The sequence below is a fragment of the Aythya fuligula genome, chromosome 3 (assembly GCF_009819795.1).
Source record: "Aythya fuligula isolate bAytFul2 chromosome 3, bAytFul2.pri, whole genome shotgun sequence".
NCBI classification, from domain to species: domain Eukaryota; kingdom Metazoa; phylum Chordata; class Aves; order Anseriformes; family Anatidae; genus Aythya; species Aythya fuligula.
The window spans coordinates 61,457,285-61,466,012 of NC_045561.1; positions in this window are offsets into that span (position 1 = coordinate 61,457,285).

The following is an 8,728-nucleotide window of genomic DNA, read 5'->3' on the forward strand; positions in this document are numbered from 1 at the left end:
ACGGCTGACACAGCTTCCTGAGACAGTGAGCTGAATGCCCTGGGTGTCACGTTTAGGAACCATTTTGGTCATTTCTAGCTGTTATGTCCCGTCTTTCCTCACTTGTCCGAGCCACCTTGCTGTGCAGTGGGAGGGCTCTGGGACTCTCTGGGACTAAATCTTGCCCTGCCTCAAAAGAGCAGTAGTATTTTGCACTCAGAAATCTGGAATTCTCTGTAAAAAGAATTCGGGATCTACTTTGATAGGAGGTATTTCAAATAATGGCACAATAATGTGAATAATGGCATCAATTGAGGAGTGATACATCCTAGAGCAATACATAGAGATTATAGAGATATATACTAGAGCAATACAGAGTTCAGCTTTCTCTCCTGGGCTCTGGTTTTGAACCTGGCAGCGATGTAATTTTATGTATTTCGAAGAGGAAGCACCTGTAGCTAACATGAAACAGGGTTTTTTAGCCCAAAATAGAAACACGGTCACTGTGACTACGTAGCAGCTAAACACTATTGAAAATAAGCTGAACAGACATAAATGTGAAGTAACAGAAATTCACTGACGGGTCGTATGTTTTTTCCATTTAATTAAGCGACATCACGGCCTGTTCTGGCGCTGGGCAATCACGTGAAATCCCACAGAGCCAGCAGCAGGAGACTGCTTTTATTTCCAGACGTATTACACAGCTAGCAGTCTGGAATGACAGACAATGAATGCTGCCAGGTGCCACGGTTTTGAAATCCCTGATACCTGCGAGGCGGTGTTGTAACTCAGTGCACGGACAGAAATCTGGGGCTTAGCTCCCCAGCTGCTTGTGACAGACTGGGAGCAAGCAGTGCAGGGCTCTGGCACAGTCAGTGTTGCCAACACAAAGAGTCAGCTTCCCTCCTCTTCCTTCATGTGACCACCAATGCCCTGTCTCCGTTTGGGTTTGTGTTTTCACCTCCCTTTTGTTTAGGCTTTTGCATGGAGGGGCCATTTTGTTCTGGAACATTTTTTCTTAAAACAAAACGCCAAATATAGTAGCAAAACTGCAGTCGAATCCCACGCGCTAACAGCACTTCACATAAGGCAGCTTGTATATCCTGTCAGATGATCTAACTTGGTGAAAAATTAAACATGCTCAGCTGAAGCGTATGGAAACTGAAAGTTTGCCTGACCACTGCTACGACAAATATTTCCATATTTAATACTGCGCTAAATCCTTGCAGACAGATTTTATACAACCCTCACCAAACTGGTTACAGAACAGCTAGAATAATCAGCTTTGACAAGTCAATATATTAAAAACTGCTTGGCTTCAGTAAATCCTTACAGTGAGGCACGCCCTCAGTTTGACAAAAGAGCCACCACTAATTTCTAAGATGTATTTAATTTCTAGTTTCTAAGAAAAATGTTTTTGCTCATGTTTCTAAGTACTTTTCTGCAGCTGTGAAGTACTGAACTGTTTTTCTTTTGGATGAAAGATGCTGAGATGGCCACCTAGCTTCAGAGCAGAGGAACATACCCTTCTGTTGCAAAAGATGCTACAGCATTAACGACAATCATAACACATGATAAAAGGCAGAGTTCTTCAAATGCAGCCATTCTTACTCTGAAAGAAAGAGCGTAAATGTGGGCAGAACTCCCCTGGACAACTGCAGATGATGGATAAACATTTCTGAGACTACCAGAGGCTCGTTGTATGGACAGTGGAGAGAACCAGGAACATCTATAGCTCAGTTAATCCGACCAGAAACAGATGTTAGATGTTGATCCAGTGAGTAACACGTTAAAAGTTAATGGAACCGGGGTTCTTCGCATTATACAAAGGGGGCTTAGGCAGCCTAATGCTATAGATAGTTAGGTATCTTCACATGTATGCATAGCTGTATATGATATACATAGCTCCCTATATCTGATACAAATGCATTTCCCTTCAGTTTAGAAGAATTACAAACATTTAACTTATTTTTAACTGTAGGACTCCTGCTGAACTAACGTTAAAGGGCCAAGAAGGGAGTTCAGCAACCTGGGATGGGGATCACGAAGTTCTGCATGCGGAGTTGGGGGAAGATGGACTCCAAGAAGTGTGAGTTACTCCTGATGTCTCTCTCTCTTGTATATTCTTGTAGATCTTAGGGAATTAACTGGCTAATATGGCATTAAACTATTATTTATTTATCTGTGCAGGCCATGTAACTGTGTGAGGTAAGCTATATTTCAAAGGCGTATACTGTACATTAAGTGAATGCTTAAAGCCAGTTCGTAGTGGTTTTTATATGCTTTGTATGCTACCTCATAAATTCAGCTACAAATCATTTCTTCTAAAGAAAGCCTGAGATCACAGAGGAAAATATAATAGTCCTTTGTGTGAAGCATTCATACCCTTCTTTCACAAACTCTCAAAACGTAGACGAGTTTGCTTCATTTATAATGCTACCCCTTCGATGCAGACAGTTGGCTGCAGAATCAAACGCTAATGGAATTAAGGAATATAATATTCCTGTGTCTGCCTTAACAGTGGGAACTGCTATGACTCACTTGGAGGAGAAATCATCATTGTGCTCCTTGATGACTAATACAGCCTTAGCTTTTAAATCCTTTCCGTGAATTCGGACCTGGTAAATCGGGATACCAGCGCACCTCCTCCTCGCTGATAAAACGAGCGTAGCGTTGTGTAACAAAGTGCCCTGTAATAATTACACAGATGCACTGAACTTCTCAGGAAAGCAATTACTGCCTTTTCATCGAGCCTAGTTCTAAAACAACTATCTCACAAAACTGGTGGCTTTGCCAACTGATTTTTAATTAGCGTTATTTCAGAAATGGAACAAAGAGAATGAGGGAAGAATTTACCAGATCACTGTAAGCACTCAGGCAAGCAAATGCCTGATGAGGATCATCAGTGACGAGTTTGTGGAGGATCTTACAGTAGCCAGAGACATCAAAATGAAGATGAGACATCAAAATAAAGGCACGCTGATTGCGTTATCACCTTTTTGTTCCCCTGAAGAACGAGATGTATCACACCTGTCACTTCACTCGCTCCCCACTGGCACCATAGTTGTAATAGTTCAGATTGTTTCCTGGTTCAAAATAAACCTGCAAAGGCGTATGTCAAAGCTAAAGCTGCCGAGCGACAGCTGTGCACGACTCCTGGCTTCACCAATCTACCTATTAGATTCAGTAAGTACAGGTAATGGCAGAAATTTTCTCTGGTTCATATTCTTTACCCTGAAAATTGCAGAGAGAGATGGATAGTTGGCAAGTAGATGTGAACTGCTCCAATCTGAAATTGTTTTGTTCCTATGCCACTGCTAAGGGAGAAAATGCCAGGCACAGCTCTTGACTCCTTCCACACAGCCAGTTTTTCGTGAACTCTCCTCTTCAGGCCCAAGCACAAGCAGAGAGTTACTTTTCCTTTTCACCACGTGTTCATTATGTGAACTGCTCCCCATGCCTCTTCGCTTTAACTGACTCCCATAAGCCTCCTGCTGGGAAGGGAACATCTGTCTTTACAAAGCAGACAGAGAAGAAACAGTCAGGATTACCTCTGGTGGACTGCCATCAAGCAGTCCTTCTATCCCATCCATTCCAGAAATGCTCCTTGGGACTCTGACGTGAACTTCTTGCACGTACCTGCCCGCACACAAGCACTTGCATACAGCCACTACTGACTCAGCAATGCCAGTAAAGGATTTATGAGCAGGCGCTTAATTAAAAGCTCCTCAAAAAGTGTTTTACAACCAGTGTTAAGGATGATTAAAGCTTACTATGTCATTAACCAAGATATATTTAGTTATCAGATGTCTGCCAACCCCATCCAGGTATCTGGGACACCCAGGAGTTTCTCAGGTGGGCAGTGGAAACCCAGGGCTTGATTCCAATGCACACACAAGCATCTGATGTCACATGAGGAACCTTATGGTACGCAAGACATCCATGTAAGCAGAGAGGTACGATATGGGAAACTTAGAGGATACTGGTGCTGCCCTGAAGGAGGCAGTAGCTGAAGGCCATAAAGCACTGGAAATGGCATGAGAGACCTGTAGGGGCAGCTGGACTAAATCCCTGATCATAAAGGTCAAGAGAGCCTAGAGAGAGGCTCTGCTGCCCAAATGTCAATTTCTACCACCTGGACAATTCAACTTCTCTCAGGGCTCCAACCCACTGCATTAACGTGACTATTTACTCGACTGCCTACTACTAACAGGCCACCTCCTGCTGCAGTTCCCGCTGTTTGGGTGGTTCTGATGAGGTTCGGAAAGATAACACCAATGAAAAGTTACAAGCCACTAGACCAAAAAAAGAGCCAGAGGTCAGTCTGGTGACGCTGGGTATCAAGGTCTGGTACAGTCTCTTGCAAGGGGAGGTGAGCATGTTAACGCTTAGCCTAGTAACTTCTAGCTATCCGCATTAACCATGACATGATTACACTTTTAAATTGTGTATACACACTTGTAGAGGTGGTGTTCTCTTGCACGCCTACCACTGTGAGTTGGGGGAGTGCAGACTGGCAGAGGATGCAGACAGCAGGGGGATTTTGTTACTCTGAAAGCAGAATAACAAAAGCAGAAAACAATTACGCAGTCTGTTGTTGTTGTAACTTTTGAAAATTGAGATTTATAGCTTGGATTTTACGGGGACTACTACTGGTAGCAATATAAAGGGGAGGGAGGGAAGGGGAATGAGCTTCTCCCACCCTGAGGAACCTTTAAGGATGCCCTCAGTTCATAGCAGCGGGAAGCTTTGAAGGGTGGGGGTGCGCTGAGAAAAGCAGGTAAGGCATTCATAAGCTGTCAAGAGAACACTGAATTTAAAGCCAATGCCCAAGTTTTTGCATTATGGGCTTTATGACAAACTGCACAACTTGGAACAATGCCTGCTGGTCTACAGGTACAAAAACGTGGAACTGAAATATGAAATTACTGAAGGAACGGGACTGGAAACAGTGCTGAGCAAGAGGAACAGGACTGGAGGGGCTGAGCTGACTCGTGTGTCCCTGCTGCAGAGAGCTTGCGTTCAGCACTTAGGCTTTGAGAGAGGAGTTTGATGAATGGCATACTGACAGCTGGCAGAAGTTCAAGCAGCTGTGAAAGGAGAATTGGAAAAGACAAAATTTGTGGATCAGATTTGACTCACCAGAGTATGATTCAATCCTTGAAAAGGGCACTGCAGTGAAGCAGAGTACGGTGGCACCCCCGCGCACGATTTAGAGATGATGTTAGCCCCTGGGACTGGGTGACTTCCTTCTGATTTGGCTCTGCTGGATCACCCCGAAGGCCCATTCCTGTTCTCTCCATATGCTGTTTTGCAAAAGCAGTTGGAACAGATGTTTCCTCCACTCACATGCGTCTGGTTATCAGCAAAGTAGTCCACAAAAGTGATGTGGATGGGCATGAGCAACACTGGGACATTAAAGTAGAGCTGATCTAACCCCTGCACAAGCAGGGAATGTAGCACAGGTCCTAGGGTTCCCGAGCAATACCAGTGCGAAGTAGATGGTGTGGCTCCTAGAAACCCTAGGAGTTTCTGGTGAAAAACTTTTATGTTATTGCTAGGACATCCACAACTCCAACCAGTCAATACTTACTGGAAGCATAACCAACCACCCAACGGTGTATGGGTAACGTGGAATAACAGAAAGCTGAGGAAGGACTAGAGCAGTATTTATCAAGGACTAAGGAAGTGAGTTGGGACTACAGCACTCCCCAATGCCTGCGCTCTCAGGAAATTGATACAGTCCCCACAATTCACAAGCTTTTTCATTAACAAGCTGAGGCTCCTCTTGGAAGTAGCCAGGCTGTTTGCTCTCCCTGCACTGAGCAGAGGCTCCAGAACATCACAGCTCTCTGGATTTGGGAACGGATTTCTACTCTCAGTGTGCTCATACCCATTTTTTTCTCTTGTATTTGTACCTACACTACATTTTAGTTCAGTAGAGTCCAGAAAGGATTTTAGTCCACACCAAGTAGACAGTAAAACCTACACAAAGAATAAATCCTGCTGTAATAATGAAGGCAGCTCTGATACTGTTCTGTAACTTACTTTTGGGATAAAGCTACATGGACCTTTGAGGACCATATGGTGCAACTGAGCTCACGCAGCCCACCTCCACATAGTTTAACGTGCATCCTACTGTGGTAAGCCCATGGTCTTTTTTTTTTTTTTTTTTTTTGGCCAGCATTTTGTGAAAGAAGGCATCTTGGAATATACCATGAAGTGTCTTGGCTTACATACTGCAGGTAAGCCAGTCTTTCTGGTGGTGGTAGTTGGTTTGTTTGGGCATGTTTATACCCACCTATAAGGTACCCAACAGCAGTAATCCCAACCCTTCACAATTTACGCTAGAGCATCTTTAGTCTCGAGGTAAAAAAAAAAAAAAGGGGGGGGAGCAGGTGTGGCATCAGTCTTTTTTTCACTACCTACTGGTACTCAGTAATTCTGAAAGAAATAATCCTTCTGGTAGCAGCTCCTGGTATCACTGTCAGGGAAAATATTCAGCAGAGTATTTCCCCTGACGAGTCCCCAGAAAATCTGTTATGTTATCAGAAATGTTAGTTTTGTCCAAGAGACAACATTAGAATTTTCTTTTTTTCCTTAGACATCTTTATCTATATGAATCTTTTCTTTTTATAGATGTTCCGGAGCCAATTAGGAAATGCTTAAAATGTGACTGCCAGGATAAACTGTAATTTAAGTATGAACCTGTATTTGTGTGGTGTACAAACGCACCCAGATTTCATAAGCATATGTTTTAAGGATGTTAGTAGCATTTAATGGACTGTATGCAACTTAGATTTTTAGTACTCGCTATTTTTTCAGTAGATTTTTGCTCAAGACCTAGCTCGTAGCTCCTAATGCTTATAAACCAAAGAAAATAGACCAAGGAGACTGGTTGTCTGACCTGCCTACAATGAAACATCAACATACATCGCAGAGATAACAAAATCAGAAAAGAAATTGCAGAAACAGGGAGAAAGCAAATGAAAACAAGCAATCTGTCTTTTTTTTTTTTTTTTTTTTTTTTTGTCCCCTACCATTTCCAAAAAAGAACCAGAAACAAAAGTATTGAAATCAGCCATTAGAGGATAAGTACAGGACCTAATGTGCAAATATTAATACAGTGGAAAACCAAGTGGGATGTCAAACAGATGTCACCATAAAGAATCAGAGGAGCCTGCAAGAATCCCCCAGACAAAGCTGGGTTATTTCTCATTTCCAACACAGCTGAAATGGTTGATGTGTTTGTCTGTAATTGAGGTAAATTCAGATGTCTCTATCAATAAACATTTAGAATCCAAACAAGATTTTGCTGTCAACAATCTGATTTCCCTAAAGAACGGGACACAGATAAAGCAGCAGCATCAAAAATCACTATAATAATGTCATGCATATCATTCAGTAGGCAAATGCTGACATCCCATTTAAGACAAAATACCCCAACATTCAATTTAAGACAAAAATAATCTGCCATGACTACTGCAAATCAAAGGGACAGTACATGTGTCATTAAAGCAAACACTTGCTACTGTGTGCCATGACCTGTTTGGGCTTATTTGCTTTAATTCTTCAACTTAAACTGATGTGTGAAATTGGAGGGAGGCTATAGGTCAGCAATTCTGGAAATATACCATTTGAACAATTTCTTCAAAGAAAAGAAACCGCTGCAGTCAGAATGAACTGAGACTTCACCACAGTACTGCAGTTTCACACGCAAGAGAACGCAGAATTTTAGTTTTAATGAGGAAAAAAAAGTTCCACCACAAAACATGAGATCTCAAATGATGCACTTGAATTCTGCTTTATCAGAGTAGTTTTCTCCTGTTGATTACACTTCCATGCTAATGCACAGTATGTTAGTGTCCACAGAATTTTAAAAAGACGCTTCAGTACTGCAGCATTTTAAATAACCGCTTCCCACTGCACGTTCTGGGATGCATTTTAACTCTTCAGAGAACCCATGTCATTAACTACTCAGGGCTGCTGCCTATAGAGTTACTTAGAGACATCCTCAACTACAAGTTGTTTGAATCAATGTTTTAGAGTTATCCAGCTCCTGACTTCAAAGTGCTTGTGAGATACTAAATTGGTTTGGGTTTATTCTAAAAAAGTGTTTCAAAGAAACATGGCTAGGTTAGTAATGCCTCCCCCTGTTTGGGCAACTCAGATGACACTCAAAAATGGAGACTCAAAGCTCACACATTTTGGAAGTATCACACTACTCAGGAACTCTTTACTTCTTGCATGAATTCTAATAAAAAAAAAAAGTCTCTCTACATTGATTTGTCAGAATTAGCTCTTAAAGCACATGGGGTATTTCATCCCTTTAAAACTAAAACCTCAATAAAATTTAGAAAGAAAGAGGAAGAGAATGAGAAAATGAGAAAAAAGTTCTTTAAAAGACAAACAAAACAAACCCTTGCATGCCTCAGTGCTCAATCACTTCAACTAGTACATAAAAATCTGAGTCACTAAACAGAAAATTACTCAAAAGTGAAACACACGAGTCATTGCCTAAACTGAAAAACACCAAAGTTAGAGTAAAATTAATGTTTTTTCACATTCTTTCAACTTCATAATTGAACGTGTTTGAAACACAAATCTGAAGAAAATCATTCTTACTCTGATAATATCCAATTAGAAGATTTGTATTAGCTAAAGCCACCTCCACTAAATTATACAACGTAGTCAATGTCAAATTCTTAAGGGAACTTAATGGTAAATGAAAGGCTTAATTAAGTTGATA